Source organism: Parasteatoda tepidariorum, chromosome 9 (assembly GCF_982258835.1).
Source record: "Parasteatoda tepidariorum strain Cologne lab strain chromosome 9, Ptep-v5.0, whole genome shotgun sequence".
Taxonomy (NCBI): domain Eukaryota; kingdom Metazoa; phylum Arthropoda; class Arachnida; order Araneae; family Theridiidae; genus Parasteatoda; species Parasteatoda tepidariorum.
Window position 1 is genome coordinate 8,309,632 of NC_141763.1, and position 19,565 is coordinate 8,329,196.

The 19,565-nt window shown below is 32.0% G+C and overlaps 1 long non-coding RNA gene across 1 annotated transcript; it reads right to left on the reverse strand.

Moving 5' to 3' along the window:
* Nucleotides 1–631: 631 nt before the first annotated feature.
* Nucleotides 632–17,047, reverse strand: LOC122272604 (uncharacterized). Its single transcript, XR_006227162.3, has 4 exons — nt 16,907–17,047; nt 11,855–12,092; nt 9,037–9,134; nt 632–745 (listed from the first exon to the last, which is right to left on the reverse strand). It is a non-coding gene; the product is annotated as an uncharacterized LOC122272604 (long non-coding RNA).
* Nucleotides 17,048–19,565: the final 2,518 nt, after the last annotated feature.

The window sequence follows — 19,565 nt, forward strand, 5'->3', positions numbered from 1 at the left end:
TCCTACGTATATATAATTAGAGTACTGTATTTTGAAAAAACATGATGTGTTCTCTTCATGTGGGGCCCCTTTGACCGTCGGGGCCCCGGCGTAGTTACGGCCCTGCACCAAAGCATTGGAATAAACTTGAGCCATAAATGGATTCAGCCCAAGGACAGAATTTAAAAACCGAAGCTAATATCCTAATCTCTTTCTCCACCTCCACCAGAATCTTTCCTAAATTGCACAGTCCCATAGAGGTCAAAGGTTTCTACATTCGTTTAGCAACCGTGGGAAAATTTTATGTGGCATTCTAGTTTAACAGAGCTGTAATGGAGCAAATTTTGATGCAAGCAAAATATCGCTAAGTTGATGATATATTTCAACTGTTTGACGATACATTTCCGTTTAAAGAAAGTGGGTATAACTAATGAAAATTTAAAGTAAGAAAATTAGTAAATAATTAAAATTAGTGAAGCTAAATAAATTATCAAAGAAAAAATTTCCAGTTTTTCTTTAAAATTCCCTGATTTTCCAGGTTTTAATCCAAATTTCCCTGATATTTCCAGGTTTTTTCCAGTATAAAAAAAATTCCCTGATAATTCCAGGTTATCAAGGTGGGGGGGCACCCTGATTTAAATAATTAATCAGCTGAAATTCAAATTACTTTTATTTAAAACAAAAATTTCATATTTTTTTTACAAACCAACTAAATTATTTTAAATATTGATTCCGTCTACCTGTTGAAACTTGGAAGTATATGAACCTAAAAGAAAAAAACATGAATTAGTAAGAAAGTCATGTTTACAATAAAAGTGGCAGGTTTTAAAATATTAGAAATTGTTTTTTTTCATAATTTAAATTAACTAGATGAAATTAATTTTCTTTTTCTGATAAATGGCATTCCACTTCTGCCATTTCTATTCAATCCTCGTAGCTAAAAAGCATGACAGGTACCACAGCCACAAAATAAAATACACTGAAGAAAGTACTGCCATTAACAACCTTTACAGAAATTCAAATATAAAATTCCAATCTTATCATGAAATTTGAACGCATTTTATTTTCTTATACATCTGGTATCATTATGGTACTTGTAAGTTTGATAATTAGATTTTTTTTTCTTTTTTTTCTTACAAATCTTTAAACTCAATAAACCTAGTCTATATTTTTTAACTTTTTGTCAGACTTCATGAAACTAATAGCTTTTTTGACGTTGATTCTGCAAAGGACTTCTGTTATCGTCAATCACATCAGAGTTTCTTAAAAAATAGTTATTTTAATATTTTCTTAATCAATGTAATCAAGAATGAACAATCGTTTAATAAATTAATATTTTAAAGTTGTGTACCAAATTTTATGCATTTTTTACCCTCAATCGAATAAAACTAATTACAAGCTGATAAGGAGCATTTGTTTTAAAGTTGTGAGAAATTTTATGTGAGGAAAATGTCTAAGAGAGAACAATTTGAAATAATACTTTTAAAAGAAGTTGAGTAAAATATCTCCTATATAACTTATAATACCGAGCAGAATAAAACTAATAGTTAGTTGTTACAAACATTTGTTTAAATATAAAAACATATCCCATACTATGAAATTCAAAAAAATGCATTTAACTGTCAAACAATAAATGTCTTTATTTGCAATTGATTTTTATTCAATTCAGCATTAAAATTGCTTACGAAACAATACTCACTTATTTCTAAAAAATTTAAGATTTCCGAAATTCGATAATTTTTGAAGTACTGAACCATAAAGAGCTGCATAAAAATGCTTATAACCTTGAAACAAATTGTCATATAAAGTTGAAATCGGGTTTTATTTAATTCTGCTTAATATTCTAATAAGTAATAACAATCTGCTTATTAAATAATTAACATGGGTTAATTGCGAAAAAATAACATGTAGTGAAAAATAGCAGTATAGTGATCAAACATGAAAAAGTTAGCTAGTACAGTTACTAGTTTTCAATTATCAAATATCTAGCAAACTATTGTTATCAATAATTACATAAATTCTGTAGTTTATTAGGAGAGATTACTTTTTCTTTTAGGTATAAATTCAGAACTATTTCCTAGGGGAAGGATGAGCAGTAGCTTGCTAGCCACTTCTTCTTCGCTGCTGCACATGCGCTATTTACAGCCTAGGTCATCTCAGCAATATCAGGGAACTACTCGCGGATAAGCTTTGCAAATATATATATATATTTTACAAAAAGAAACTACGTGTTAATCAGATTTAAAATGCAGTGTTATTATACATATTTTCACTCATAAACAACAATATAAACTTTGCATACAGATATCCAAGCAAACCATCAGCATACAGCTGTAGTAGAATTTCAAAGCAAATTTACTATTTTAAAATCTTTCAATTTTGAATAATTTATTTATAAGAGAAATTATGAACATTTTATTCAATTAATCAGCTAGCATTCTGCTACGTTAAAACATATACATATAAGCAAAATAAAAAAAAAAAGTTATATTTGAATAAATAGCAAACAATAAAATATACTATGCCTAACCTGCTTTAACGATACACCAGCAATGTTACCCTAAACAGCGACGAAAAATATTCCGATTGTCCCCTCTTATTGCCAAGCCTACAATAATAGCCTCTAAGAATATCCTCCAATTTAAATTATTTAAGATCAGGACGCGTCTTTAAAACAAAAATAATAAAATTTAAATTTGAAAATTGAAGCATATTTAGTTAAAAGTGATAAAACTAAATTAATAAACGTTGAATAGAACAGTGAAAAGCACGCTTTTGCATAATACGAGGCCTGTCTAGGAAGTATCCGACTTTAATTTCCCCCACGCAAAGTACTGATTCTAAGGTGACGCCACAGTGTACTGTGTAAGGAGGAACATTAATGCACTTGTTTGACTTTTTTTACCACGTTCGCTGGTGGTCGCCAAGTAAGGTGCTGTTTGTAGTGTTTGTCGGATTTAGTTTTCTCGCAAGATGACTGAAGGAATTGAGCAAAGATACTGCATCAAATTTCGTCAAAAGCTTGGTGATTTTCAAAGCCAAACAATTCGTAAGATTCAGAGCAGGTGTTTGGGGAAGAAGCGATGGGTGTAACACAAATTAAGGAGTGGTTCAACAGATTCAAAGATGGCAGCACATCAGGGGAGAGTGAGCAGCGTTGTGGCAGGCCCCAAACTGCCCAGAGTGCAGCTAATCAGGGATGAGAGTAGTCAGAAAGTAAAAAAGAGGAAATCCAATATATATATTAATATATATATATATATATATATATATATATATATATATATAAACTGCTGTTTGTAGAAAATGCAACACCATGAAGGAATCATCAGAATCAAATGAAATTCGCAGCAAATGTCAATTATAGGATATTATGCAAATTAATAAAGTTTCAGAGCCATCGCGCGTGCGTGGCGCGCGCAGCGCCCTCTGAATTGATGCTGAAAGCGTATAAATAAAGTGCTGTAGCGGGACGTTGAAAATAGTCTATGATTATTTGTTAGTGGCAAACGTTTAGTGAGACCTGAGTATGCCTCCACGACGGAAGAATAAGAAATTCAAGCAACTTACGGAGTTTGAACGAGGGAGGATAATCGGCCTTCGAGAAGGAGGATTTTCCTATCGCGCAATAGCAGCTCGTATGCAGCGGAACAGTCCCACAGTGATGCGAGTTTGGAAGCAGTGGACCGACGAGCACCGAACAACTCGAAAAACAGGCACTGGACGACAGAAGGTGACGTCAGAGCGCGATGATCGACACCTGCTCCGCATGGCGGTGAATGATCGCACAGCTTCCTCCAGGCAGCTGGCAGCACATTGGTCTACTGCTACAGGTGTACAATTGTCGGCTTCGTCAATTCGTCGTCTGCTGCGCCGTGGATTGCGTGCAAGGGTTCCATTATACAGGATTCCCCTCACGGCGGATCATCGACGGCTGCGTCGGCAGTGGGCTCTTGAGCACAGAGACTGGCGAGCTGATTGGCACCAAGTTGTCTTTTCAGATGAATCACGCTTCAATTTGTGGACCCATGATGGCCGTGTTCGTGTTAGACGTTATGCCGGTCAACGCTGCCTTCCTGAGTGTATTATTGAACGACATAGTGGTCGAACACCCGGAGTTATGGTCTGGGGTGCGATTTCGTATCATGGACGATCCAATTTGATACGAATTGAGGGTAATCTCAATAGCAACAGATACGTCCGTGAAGTGCTACAGCCCGAAGTCGTTCCTTTCCTTCAAGGCATCCCTGGAGCTATCTTTCAGCAGGATAATGCACGCCCACATGTTGCGCGGACTGTTAGAGACTTCTGTTCAGCACAACGCATGCAACTTCTTCCTTGGCCTGCTTATTCGCCGGATATGTCGCCTATTGAGCACGTGTGGGATATGGTTGGTCGGCGTCTCACTCGTGATCCGCGTCCTGCAGTTTCCAAAGACGAACTTTGGTTGCGCATACAAGCGATATGGAATTCTCTTCCTCAAGCAGATATTCAACATCTGTTTGACTCCATGCCACGTCGTATAGCAGCACTTATTGCAGCGCGTGGTGGCTGCACCAAATACTGATTTCGGACGCTTAATTTGTTTCTTTTGTTTTGAAAATTTCATCATTTATTTGTATCAGTACAAGTCGTTTCTGCATTAAATTTCATTTGATTCTGATGATTCTTTCATGGTGTTGCATTTTCTACAAACAGCAGTTTATATATATATATATATATATATATATATATATATATATATATATATATATATATATATATATATATAAACAAAAATTTGACAAAAAAAGTGCGATTTTTAAACTTGTAAACCATGTGAATATAAATCCCGATATGAGACTTTTAAATCACGTAAATATGAAACTCTACATCGAATTTAAAAAATGAATACAAGAAGCAGCGACGTCTGAATTACGAAAATACGAGCTATCCAGCAGACGGATAAAAAATACGGAAAATCTTATTTTCTGTGCGTGAAATCGGAGAAAATAGCTAAAATAAGTAAAAATGCGGAAGGGTTAGCAGCTAGGGGGTAGATTGAATTTTCTGTTTATCTTTGAAAATCGTAAATAAATATAATTAATAAGAAAAAATAAGAAAATAAGTGCGTAAATAAATAAGAAAAGGGACTTCAATAATTTCCCTCCGCGAAAAATTAAATTCCTCATAAAATATTTTAACTTGTGCAAAAAAAAATTTCAGCGGAAATTAGCGGGAAAAATGGAAAATTTTGAAAAAAAGCGGAAATCCGCGAATCCGCGGAAGAATCTCATCCCTGAGCTAATGTTGAGAGGTTTCGAAATTTGGTGATGGCAGATTGTCGTTTGACAGTATGGGAGATTGGAGTGAGCAAAGATTTTGCACATGTAATTTCGTGTGAAGATCTGAACACGAACCGGGCGGCTGCGAAATTCGTATCCAAGTTGTCGCAGGAAGAAAAAGACCTCCGTTTTGAGGTTGCACAGGACCTTCTGGACATCGCCAACAATGATCCTGGGTTTCTGAACACCGTGATAACTGGAGATGAGTCATGGGTGTACGGGTACGACCAAGAAACAAAAAGACAGTCGTCACAATGGAAGCATCCTGATACTTCAAGGCCGAAGAAAGCGCGGTAGGTGCGAAGCAAAATCAAGGTGATGCCGACTGTTTTCTTTGATGTCCGTGGAATTGTGCATCATGAATACGCACTGGAAGAACAAACAGTGACAAAGGAGTACTATCAAGATGTTCTCCGGCGACTCCGTGACGCAGTTCCGCGCAAAAGACCAGACATGTGGACGGCGAACAACTGGCACTTGCATTAATTATGACAACGCCCCTGCACATTCATCCCAATTGATCCACACTTTCTTAGCCAAGCATGGAATTACAACCGTTCGCCAACCTCCCTACTCTCCAGACCTGGATCCTTGCGACTTCTGGTTGTTTCTAAAATTGAAGACACCTCTAATAGGATCTCATTTTGGGAGTAGAGAAGAGATAATGGGGAACGCGACAACGGAGCTGCATACCATTCCAAAAGAAGACTTCCAGAGGTGTTTCAGCAGTGGAAGGATCAGTGGGCTAAGTGTGTGCAAGCACAAGGGGCCTACTTTGAAGGGGATTAGGGTCCCAACTCCGTCAGGTATTCAAAAAATTTTTTCTGGGCAAAGGTCGGATACTTTTTAGACAGGCCTCGTGTGTGGCGAAAATCGACACGGTAACAAAAAAAAATCTCATTTTTGAAAAGGGAAAATTAAGCACTTTTTAAAAACACCCAATGAAAAACGCACCTTTAAAGGCTTTTAAATAAAGAAAATAAGCACTTTTTAAAAATGCTACGCACCATGATTACACACAATAGGAAACACACAATAACTATGCTTTTGAGTGACCTACATTACTATAGCTATACCAGTCTTAATTACAGGAAAAAGATAAAGAAATAAGGAACAGTTTAACATACTTCAAACAATGTTATAGTAAATGAAATAGCTTAGTATAGCTGAAATATCAGCCTCAAATATCCTATAGATAGTGCTTTGGTCACAACTTTTAAAAGACAAAAATAAAATTCTCTGCATTTTCCTAGTTAGTAAGAAAAAACTCAAAATTCTTGGAAATATCATCCTGATTTTTAAATTTCCTATACTTTCCAGGTTTTTCCTGGACTGTTACTTATGATAATTACTTAAGGATTTAGGCCGTGTTTAAGCTTGGAAAACTCTCTGTCATTAGACATGGATATCAGCCGATTAGACATGGATAAGGGCTGATGTCCACACGCCATTGACCGCAACCGGCCAGGGGGTCTACCTTTCTGCATGTATAATGTCTTGTGCCTACGTGTGGCTCGAAAGACTCCTTGGACGGGGTCATTAAAGGGAGTGATTTTTAGGGAACATAGCAAATTAAAATGCTATTGATGCTCTAAAGCGCTGTGATTTCGTAAAAATTTATTATTTATTTTTTAAATTTTGTAATAAGAGTGTTTTGATCTTAAACTCCGCATTATTTAAAATTAAATGTAATAGTCCTAAAATGATCAGTTTTCTTGTTGATTAAAAATTGTTCGCTATCTTGTTTGAGCATTAATAAGCCCTTATAGACGAACTAATGAACGAATACTAATACTCGTAATAGCTTAAAAATAATAAAAGTTATGTTTATCCATGAGTTTATCTCTTATTTAATGGTATTTTTTTTATATCCTGTTCTATTTTCTTTATAAGGATAGTAATCTTTGAATTATCATACGTTTTTTACCGTTACGTTTTGTATAAAAATAAAAGGAATGCAAAATATACTCGGGACAGTCGTTGTGGGCCAGGGAGTTTTGGCTCCAAAATTTATTGACCAATGGTATGTAAGTTTGTGCACAGGCTGCCTTTATTTCCCGCAGACAAATTAATAATTACTCTCTGTTAACTTATTTTGTCAATTCAGATTTATATATATATAAGAAATAATTATGTTCATTCAAGGTATGCAATTAAAATAATAAAAAGTAAATAATTGTTTAAAATTCGTAAGCAATATTAATAGTTGAATTTACATTATTGTTAAACAGCTTCATTAAGGAAAAATATGTTACCGATTTTGAGAGTGCGATCAGCATTGCGCACATATTACCTTTATTTTATCATTTTAGGCAAATTTTGTCACTTTTTTTTAAATAGTAATTGATTATACAAAAAATAACTATGTTTTCTCACCTTTTTAATTAAAATAATAAATAGTAAATAGCTATTTAAAACTCTAAAGCAATATTAATTATTAAATTAACATTATTGTTAAATCGTTTCATTAACGAAAAGATATATTAACGAAGAGAGTGATCATCATTGCGCACGAACCTCCTTTATAGAAAAATATGGCAGTTACGCTATGTATAGTTGATTTTTTTCTATCATTTCAGCTTTTTTATTAACTTTTTTTTCAATAGGAAATGATTGTACAGAAAAGAAAAAAAACTATTGTCACTCAACATGTCAATTTAAAATAATAAATATTTAATAACTGTTTCAAATTCTTAGACAGTGTTAATAGTTAAATTCACATTATTTTTAAATCGCTTTACCAACGAAAAATATATTACGGTTCTGAGATTGCAGTCAGCAGTACACACAAACTTCCTTTATGTTAGAGAAATATGGCAGTTACGCTATGTAAATTAAACTCATTTTATAATTTCAGCTATTTTTTGATACTCTTTTCTTCAATAATACATGGCTATATATATATATATATAAAAAAAAAAACTATATTCACTTAAAGTCTTCAATTAAAATAATGATTAGTAATTAACTTTAAAACTCTTCAGTAATATTAATAGTTAAAGTTACATTATACAAAAAAAAAACTATCTATGCACTACCTTTTATGATATGATACAGTGATGTTTGCGATATAGTATGCGTATTGCGTAGTAAAAGAAAAGCAATGACATTGAAACAGGAAACATTTCTTAAAATTTCCACTTGACCCCTTAAGACTTGCCTCACTCCCCACACGTGACTGTCGCACGCTGACTAATGAGGGAAGTCTTTCCGAAATTTTTCCAACCTTGAACGAGGCCTTATTGTCAAAAACCTGCATTCTCTATGATGATCAGGAAAATAAAAGTGTTTATAAACTCATGTTTTAATTGTTGAAAAATTATTCCAACACTACATTATTTGATCTCATAAAAATATGTCAAAACAAACAAATTATACGATTTTTTATAATTTTCATCACTGTGTAAAAATGTCTCCAAATTATTCGATTTTTATAATTTTCATCACTGTGTAAAAATGTCACCAAACTGAAGTTTTTTAAAAATTGAACTTAATAGTTTTTTAATATTTAAAATATTTGCCCATTTTAAAATATAGATATTACTTTTCAACAAGATTTTTTCAAGTACATAACTTAAAATTTAGACATTGTTTGTAAAAACCATTTGAGACACTTATTCAGTGGCTTTCTGTTATTTTACTTGGTGAAAAAGCTTAAAAACAATCTTAAATAAATAAGTATTATGACTTTTACAACAATATTTCAAAGCAAATGATTATTTAATTACCTTACGTATCCTCAATTTTGCTGCCTTCATCAATATTGTCACCAGATTTCGACAATAACTGCATAATATACTGGGTTGCATTTACTTCTTTCCACTCGGTGAGCTAGAAAATATCATTTTCAAAAATTAAAATATTTTTTTAAGTTTAATGCAATAAGTATTCAAAGAAATTCAGTTAGAATTAACTACGCTATAGCAGGGAGAGTAGCCAAATCTTTCAACAAAAAATAAGCACCTTTTAAGCCACATGATAGTGCAAAAATCCACTGAATCTAGCTCAGTTCATGCACATGCAGATCCACAAGTATTTCATCAAACATGTAAAATAATTGGTGCTTTCATACGTTACGGAACAACGGTATGCCAAAATACATTGTATTTGAATGATTTGAGAAAATGTTGAGCAGAACGATGTGAAAACCATGCTTTTGCATAATACGCAGTGAAAATCAACACAGCAAAGAAAAAAAATTATCATTTTCGAAAAGAAAAAATTAAGTACTCTTTAAAAACACTCAATAAAAAAGCACCTTTAAGGGCTTTTAAAAAATGAAAATAAGCACCTTTAAGCACTTTTTAAAAACGCTACGCATCCTGGCTATAGTAAATCTCTATAAATTTTTTGAATAGAATGGTAAAAAAGGACATTTAAGTTGTTTCAGTAGGTTATCTTTTCAAAGGAGTGTATGAGTATTAAAGATAAGATGGGCTAAGCAAATGAATAGACATCTATTTCCAGTTTGAGATCCATGTGCAATTTGCCACATGTTTTTAACCATACAAATAATTACCCTTAATTCGAATAGTTTCCAAGCAAAACGGTTTTGCCTACATATACTCCATAGTATAAAGTATCAAAATATGCAATTAAAGAAACAATTTTTTTGAAATTTTTAAACCAAAAAATTCCTATTCTGTTTTTATTAAATGTTCTAGATTTAAAATAAGTTCTTTTTTTTGTTTCAACTGAATGGACACTCAAAAATATGAACTATTTTTAAAATGGCATAAATTTCATTTTTATTTTACACAAATAACATGAAATTTATGCAATATATTTCGTTTTAGAACCAGAATTTCAGAATATTCTTCTTGACAAAATCATAATAAGACATAAACGGAGGTAATTGTGAGCAAAACTCAAAAATCCTGAAAGCTTCTCCAATAAAATCATTAATTACATATTACAAAAAATTTATTTCTTTATAAATTTAAATCATAGATATTTTCAAAACATGAAATTCTAAATAAATTATATGCAGCATAATTTAAATGAATAATTATGCATAAGTTTACTTTTAGCTCTAATCATATTTATTATTCTACCAGAAAAAATATTTACAAATGAAAGAGATGCCAAGTATAAATTAGAGTTCTAATATTTCTAAATAAAACATAAAAACTTTTTTATACATAAATGTGATCAATAATTGAACAATAATTCAATTATTGATAATTATTGAATAATAGTGATCAATAATTCTTGAAACGTTTGGACCTTGGAATTCTGGAAACTTCCGGATCGCGTTTACCGAAAAATCCAGAAATCTGGATTTTTTCCAGAGCACAATCATGTCTGCATAAAATAACATTTCCTTTAGGAAACAATTTGAGTATTCAAGGAAATTATCGTAAAAAAAAAAAAAAAAAAAAAAATTTGATTGATCAAAATATGTATGGTTTTTAGTTGAGCATCAGTAGTTTTATAAAAACCAATTTCACTATTTCTCTTCTCTGCCTTTTTCCTCCATGATAACACGTTGAAAAAAATAAGTGCATTTTAATAAACATATTTAAATATGAATTTATGCATATTTATTTTTCAAGGGCCTCTTAGATATTTTTCTGGGGACGAAGTTAAAATAAAAAGTTACAATAGTACGCAAAATTCCACATTCGAGAAAAAAAATACATTAGACAAATTTCTTATTTGCAAAAAGATTTTTTTACTGGAAAAATATATAAATCGAATGAAAGTTAAGCCCGTACAGTCTACAGGTTAAAGTAGCCTAGTATAAGTTAAAGTAGCCTAGAACGGAAGATATACATGACAACACAATATGAGATATAGTGAGAGAAAAAAAATTATCCTTCAGGGCCTTGTGATAACAGAAGAAGCAGATTTTTTCCCTAAACTATTATTTTATGAAGTTGTACACATGCTTATAACTAAAATTTTCATTCCCTTACTTCAATAAAAAATTGAAAATATAATAATTTCTGTATTTTTTAATATTGCATATGACAGCTATATTTTTTTTAATACCTTCCCTAGTATCTTACTAAAAAAAGAAAAAAAAAATAGAAGTTTTTGACTAAATTTACTTTTTTTACTGTTACTTCCTGAAAATAGTTTATTTGTAGAAAGTCACCTAAACACTAAACCAAACAATTAATCAATGAACCCTTGATAAAGCCTGCACATGGAAAAGATTTTCTTTTTTTTTAAATTCTTAGGTTTGAAGATTAGAACTCTGGATAAAACCTGTACATTGAAAAATTAAAAAAAAAAAACATTCTTAAAAAACTGTGAAACAATCACTTTTTTGCATCCTTTCTTTAAATTTAGAAAATATACATATGAGGAATGATGAAGCAAGTTCGAAGATTAGAACTCTGGATAAAGAATGCGCATTGAAAAGATTTTTTAAAAAAGTTCTTAAAAACTGTGAAACAATCACTTTTTGTTCATCTTTTCTTTAAATGCACGAAATATACATATGAGGAACGATAAAGCAGGTTCGAAGATTAGAGACCCTTTACAAAGCCTGCACATTGAAAAGATTTTTTTAAAAAAATTATTAAAAACTGTGAAGCAATTACTTTTTTGCATATTTTCTTTAAATTTAGAAAATATACATATGAGGAATGATAAAATAGATTCGAAGATTGAAGTGGATCATCACAAGTTATCTCATCAGATGTAGTGGATCATCACAAGTTATCTCATCAGATGTAGTGGATCATCACAAGTTATCTCATCAGATGTACTAGTAGTGGATCATTACAAGTTATCTTAGAAAGTAATTCAAAACAAATGATTCCTCTTCAGCATTAACACCTGAAAATAAAACAAGAATTGAGAAAATACAAAAGTTTGAAATGGATTATAAAAATAAAACAATATATTAAATATCAGTGGGATGTTTTATAAATGCTTAAAAATTAATCAGGGAAATATAATGCCTAAAAATTAATAAGGGTATATTAATGAATTTTTTAAGTGATTTTAAAATTATTTTTAAAATGCACCTTTAAATATTCATTTCTTTCCCCTGCATAATTTTCAATTTAAACTACAGGAAAATGCTTTCAAATTGTTTATCAATCAATCATTTCTTTTTAAATTTACTTTTTTTGGAAAAAAAAAAATATAAGCTTAGAGATTAATTTTCATCATGTCTTTAATTATTTTTTATTAACTAAAATTTTTTATCTTGTTTTGACAGTGTGTGAGAACTACTTTGTGAAATATATACATAAAATAGTATAAGAGGGTAATTTAAAAATTGTTGAGGATCAAATTCAGTTATTACACAATATTAAAATTTGATAAATTTTTACATGGTCTTAAGTGAGTGCCCTTTCATAATTCAAATTGCCCTTTTTTGTGAGTGGAAGCACCCTGCATTTTCTTATTCCTAGGGCGAACTCTGGCTTCAATTTGGATGCAGTATAATTTGCTTAACTCTACAGAATTTCATCAAAAAGCAAGAAAACTATAACAGTTTTTGGTTTATTTGAAATATTAATGAGAGTGTAAAAATAAATATCGATTGTAGTGATTTAAGGTATTTTTACTATCTATAGCGGACATGTATTTTTATTAAATCTAGTTAAAGAAATTGCATTGTTTTCCATGAAAAAACTGTCATATGAAGGTAGAAATCTGGGTGAAAACTCATCAATATATTAAATATGATCACTAGGTTGTGCCTATATGCTATTTTTGTAATTTTTTTTAAAATTGTATATGCCTGTTAAGTTGTAATCCCCCCCCCTATCATTTGTCTCCTTAAACAACAAAATTTAAAAGAAATTTTGCTTTCAGTGTTAGGTAGGTACTATATTTAGCTATCACTAGAGCAGCACAATGGGCTATTGGCGACAGTCTGGGAAACATCACTGAGGATAATCCAAAGACACGTCATTGCAATTTTGATCCTCTGCAGAGGGGATGGACCCTCGTCTTCAGTAGCCCGACAACATGGGAGCGAAGTCGAGCACTTTCCGGCAGAACAGTTGAACAAGGACCGATACCGAGCACCCTCGGTCCCTATGCAGGCTGATCAAACAGGTTGCCCGCCCACTTACTAGCTGCAGCCAGTGATGCTTGAGGCGTTCAACTGGGAGCCATGTCTTTACGATCAGTTCACTGCAGAACGCTTTCAGTGTTAAAATTACTATGTAGGGCTGCAATCATGCAAGTAAATTATTTTTTAACTATTTCATTATAAAATATAGATAAATATAAAACATTAGATACTTACTAAAACTAACAAAGAAGTAAAAAAATTATCCCAATCATACAATACTTAGATAAGCCTAACCATGTACCCACTTTACCCCACCTGAGAAAACAATTCATAATAAATAGAATTTTAAAATTTATTTTCCCATTTTATGTCATTAGATGTCCTTTTACCAGTGAACTAAAATTAATAATTTTTGCCAGATTTTAATATTAGAAGAAAGTTCATTAACAACTTAAACTCACAAACTGTATAAGTTGGTCATAAACAGTTAACAGTAAATTTTTCCGATTAATCATAAATTGTTTCTAAAACTGAAATAAAACTGCTTGTCGTAATCCCAGCAAATGTCTCTAAAAATATTATACATATTTTCTCAATTTAAAAAGAGAAAACAGTTTTCTTTAACATATACACATTTTATCCCATGTACCCACTTTACCCAACCTGACACCATTTTTTTTCTCAAATAGGATAGAAATGTCAGGTAATTTTTTTCAATTCTTCCTGACTTCACAAGGAATGGTTTTACTAGTGTTTCCTTAGCAACAGTTAACCTCAGGCTTTTATTCATGAGGAATTCTAGTGAAAGCTGACAGTAAAATTCCAATGACTACGCAATGTCTGATTTCCTATGTTATTGAGAAAATAAAATAATGTCTTTAATTTTATAATCAACATTTCAGTTGAAACTATAATGCGAATTATACTGCTTTTGTCCAAAAGAACTTTATGCAGTTTTACTGAGAAATTTGTTTTTTAAATATTAATAATTAATTAATATATAATTATTAATTAAGAATGACATGGTTTACTTAAGATAGTATATTATAAACTAACTCAGAAAATTTAAAATAGGGTGTCCTCTTATTTCGTTATTTTCTTACAAAAAACAGGAAAAATGATTTTAAAGTTATCTTTTCAAGTAATTAGAAATCGAGATAGGAACAATAGAAAATGGAAGATTTTATGTGCAATGAAAGTTCCAAGGTACAGTGTTGAAGTATCAGCAGCTTACAACTCAACTCTACAATAGTTGTATATTTTGATTAGATATGTTGCAATTAGAATTTTCATTAGGCTTCCAAAATTATTGCAAATATCGTAATTAAAGCGTTTTCTTTTTATAAAATTCCATAGTATTTATTTAGAATCTTTTAACAAGTGGCGTCCGTGACAGGACTATGGAAAATTTGAAATGTGAGAGAACGCAACTTCGGCGATTATTTACAAGATCCTTGAAAGAAATGGAAGCCGTCTTAAAGACAGAAAAGGTAACTAAAAATGATTTGATATCTGTTTTCAATAGTTTACAAGATAAAGCCGAAAGGTTATTTATAATAGACGAAAAAAATAAAAGTAATTTGGCTAGAAATAGAAAATTTGGATGAAATCGAATTGGCCAACGAAACAGATTTAACAGAAAATTACGGCTAACCGCTGAGTTTCTATGAAAGCAAAAGTAGATTTGAATTTGGCGAAAATTGAAAAAAAAAAAAAAACGAGGAAATTCTTGAAGCGTTAAATGAAACAAAACGAAATTTTCGTCTCCCCAAATTGGAATTGAAACGTTTCGACGGCAATATTAAAAATTGGCCTGGATTCTGTGGACAATTTAACAAAATTCATGAAGATAATAGCATTGATTCAGACGATAGGTTCCAATATCTTCTACAAGCAACAGAAATCGGCACTGTGGCGAGAGATTTAGTCGAAAGTTTTCCGCCATCTGGTACCAATTATTATAAAGCGGTTGAACAATTAAAATCTCATTTCGCCAAAGATGAATTATTAATCCAAATTTATGTTCAGGAACTGTTAAATCTTGTTTTAACCCAAGCAAAAAGCGGTGAAAATTTTACATTGCGTGTTCTTTATGATAAATTAGAAACTCAACTACGAGCTTTGGAGACTTCAGGAGTAACGTCTGAAAGATACGAAGCTATGTAATATCTATTAGTTGAGTCTGCCTTGCCAGAAGATTTCATCAAGGAGTGGGAACGAACGAATAGTAGAGTTGACGATGCAACTATTTTAAGCAGCTTGTTAGGATTTCTTCGATCGGAAGTTGAAAGTGAAGAGAGGCTACAACTTGCACGATCAGGTTTTGGAAGAAATCAAGAATTACCTATGTTCACCATGAAAGACAAAATTCCTACTGCATCTTGCATTGTAGCAAGTGAAAAGAAAAGGCTTGATAAAAATGTCAAGCAACATTTATTTTGTAATAAATCCTCTCATAGTTCAATGGAATGCTTTAGGGTTATCAACATGTTGCTAGAGGAGAGGAAGGAAGATTTACGGAAGAAACGTGTGTTTCCTCTGTTTTAAACCAGGTCACCACTCAAAGTTTTGTAAAGCCTATATCAAATGCCTTTTTTGCAAGAAAAGACATCATAATTTTATGTGTTCCAAAATACGACAAAAGGACAGAGATAAGCCTCCAGAATCAGAAGCGAAGGTTCTCTTATCGCCGAAGAATTCCTCAACCTTACTGTTAACTGTATTAGTGAAAATTGTTAATAATGAGAGGTTTGGAATTGCACGTGGATTGTTAGATACTGGAGCACAGAGACTTTTTATAAGAGATATTGCAAATAAACTAGGATTAATACCAGTAGATCAAGAAGTATTGAGTCATGGACTTTTCGGGAGAAGTGAAACTAAACAAGAATCACACCATGTGTATAACATTACATTGCAAAGTTTATGTTCAGATTTCAAGAGAAAACATTTCCGTTCTAGATGAAGAAAAAATTTGTGGTCATATTCCACGCGTACAAAATTCTAATATATATCCTATATTGAAAAGGAAAGGTATTAGTTTAAGTGATACGGGCAAAGATGTATACCGGAAATAGGCTTACTAATAGCAGCAGATTACATTGGCGCATAATTGATAGGAAAAACTGAGCCAATTGACAAGAACTTAGCAGCTATTGAAACAAAATTTGGATGGACACTCCAAGGTAAACAAAGAAACTGCTCAAATTCTTCGAAGAGTATTACTTATGCTACCAATTTAGATTTAACAGAATTATGGAGCTTTGATACCATCGGTATAAAAGATCCTGTAGAAGTCAAATCAAGACAACTCACTGATGAAGAAACTATTGAGTTTTTTCGCACACCACGAATTATTGTCCAAACCAAATAGCACCTAATACAACAATCTAACCACTAATAACTTAGTTCATACAAAAATTTTATTAGTTATATAACTTCCTGATTTCAGAGCTTGAAGCAGAAGTATATGCCATGAGAGGATATTGCTTATCCCTCATAAATTACGAATCAAAGTAAAAAAAATAAATATTTCGTTCGCAGGCACGAAAATCTATTTAAAGATATTAATACAAATTAAGTAAGACAATGTGAAAGTCAAATATAACAGTGAAATTACCGACGAAGTTAAATAAGAAGTATCGTTCCATTACGCATGCGAAGAAAATAATAAAATTCCTCCCCGCTAACAGTTACATGTTTAAAACACAATAAACCAAGTCATATTTGTTTTATTAATAAGAACGACACGCTTCCTGGTAATTATTTCTGCTTCTCCGAATATTCGTGACAATGAAAGCTATTTGTGTTCCCGATTGCAACGCTCGAATGCGCCATCTGGGGAAAGGAACGGTTCCATACCTTGACTCTTCCCCTTCCCTCTCCTCCTCTTTTCAGTTGTATAGAAATGTACTACGATATTTTCCCCTTTCGTAATATTTTTCATGATTGCGGTAATGATATCAGCACTGCGCACCGCCCGTCTTTACTTCCCTGACCAGCTGGCACCCATTGATCTGAAGCTAGGTGGGCCTCAAGCCGCCACCGAGAATCGAACCCCAGTTCTTCACAATCTGAGCTTCTTCTCTGAGCAGTCGTGGCTTATCCTCTCTTTATATTAGCCAATAATTTTTAAACTTCGTCAAATATATTGTAATCAAGTACTACAATTCGACGCCAAGCAATTAAATTAAAGACGAATTAAAAGTCACACTAATGAGGCATGATAGGGTCCTATTGTGAGCCCTATGCAAATCCGAGGAAAAATACGAATGAGTATGAATGCGCGAGTATGATTAAAAAAAGATCAATTATTACATTACTATCTTTTTCTCTTTATTTCAGAATAAAATATCTTTTTTTTTCTTCATTTTTTACAATATGATATTTTAATATAATATTTCAAATTATCGATCTCGTGGGGGCACTTTGAAAAATTTAAGAAATCTTGTGTTCTCTGTATCTTTAGGGAGTCCCAAGGTTAATGGGACAAACTTTAAAGGGAGGTAGGGAACATGACAAGGATTCAGAATTGCATTGCAACCCCTGGTCAGAAACGTCATGAGAATATAGTATAGCACGTACAAAAAAAGAAAAAAAAGCAAAGAGACTGAGATTTTTTGATATATTTCTTGGTGATATGTGAAAATGTCACAAAAGACGTTCAAAATTTCCACCATTGCTAGCGATGCATGTGTTACACTGTTGGGCCAAAGATTGGTGGTCTCGCTCAAATACTGCTAGATTTTGGAAAATATGGTCCGAATCGTTCGTTCAGGAGAGCTGTCCAAAGTTTTACCCCTTAATATTAATTTTAGTTTTTGCGTATTTCGCCATATCTTGAAAACTTTTTAAGTGAATTGAAATTTTCTTCTCACACATTTATAAAATTCGCGTATTCAAAGATAATTCAATGTTAAAATATAACTGTTAGTAAATATTTATTTTATTTTAAATATCTATACTGATTTCGCTCAAATTGTGTATTTTGCCCTTTACATTTGTTACGCATATTTACGACACCATCCACCTCCTCGTGCTGCTGCTACTCAGTCTCGATCACACACAACGTTAGCCTGCATACACTCGACTGCTACAGGCAACACAGGAGTAGCCACGTCAGCGAATTTAATACAGCTCTCACGATCAGCAAAGAGTACCGTGATCTCAATACATCTCTCCCGGCTTCTCACGAAAGAGTAATGAATCAACTAGTGACATCCCATTCATCGAATTCTATCACAGATAAAATTCTGGTTGAGAAGTACTGTAGTGTATCTACCACTACAAAAATAGTATTCCAATTCCTTAGTATATCAGACATGTTAACTCGATTCTATGTGTGGGTACCTTTTCGTAGATAAATACTCACGTTGTCGATAACTACTATCCCCACAGCCTGAATACTTCCTACAGGTTCTAACCAAGAACAAAATTTCGCCAAAAAACTGTTACGCTCCCACTCATTGCTGCGTATTCACCAAAAAAGGCAATTTTTTTGCTACAAGTACAGCTTCTGGAAAATAAGTAATTTGTATTTTTAAACTGTCCCATGCACTGCGACAGTAAATTCCTTTTAAAAATCTTTTTCTTTTCGAGCATTCTCACCGAATTGAGATTGCTATACTTAAACAAAAGAGCAATCTGCATGGTTTTGTAACATAAACATCGCCAATGTTCTTTCTACTAAAACAAAACAGAATAAAATCTTCGTCATACCTAAAAAATTTTTGTGGAAAATGCTTAGAAATATTTATTATATTATATTTTATTTCGCAAATCATATTCTAATATATAAAATATTATATAATTGTTTGATGATGATATTATTTTTTTAAAAGTAAAAGTAAATCTTTATACAATAAATTTATGCTGTTTAAGAACTGCAGAGTTTTAAAATTAATAAGATCGAATATTTCACTTTTTTATGGCGATATTTGATTTAAAAAATAAATATATTCACATTTTCTTAATGTTGCCAAAATGTCCCTAATAGTCATTCCAGTGTTAACATAGTTTGAAATATACTTTGAAAACGCTTTTAAAAGTAAAATCGCTCAAGAAAGTTTCCTTTTAATTTTTTACTCAGAATAGTTTTAACTTAAACCGCTACCTACTTTTTTTTAATAATAAAACACGATTGAAAATAACTATAAAAATTTAACTCTTTTTTTTTATTTTTTTATTTTTAGGATTTATCGACCATATTAAGTTTTTTAACATAATCTGTTTTGTATGTAATTTTACAAAAGCAAATTTTGCTTTACACGTGTTTTATT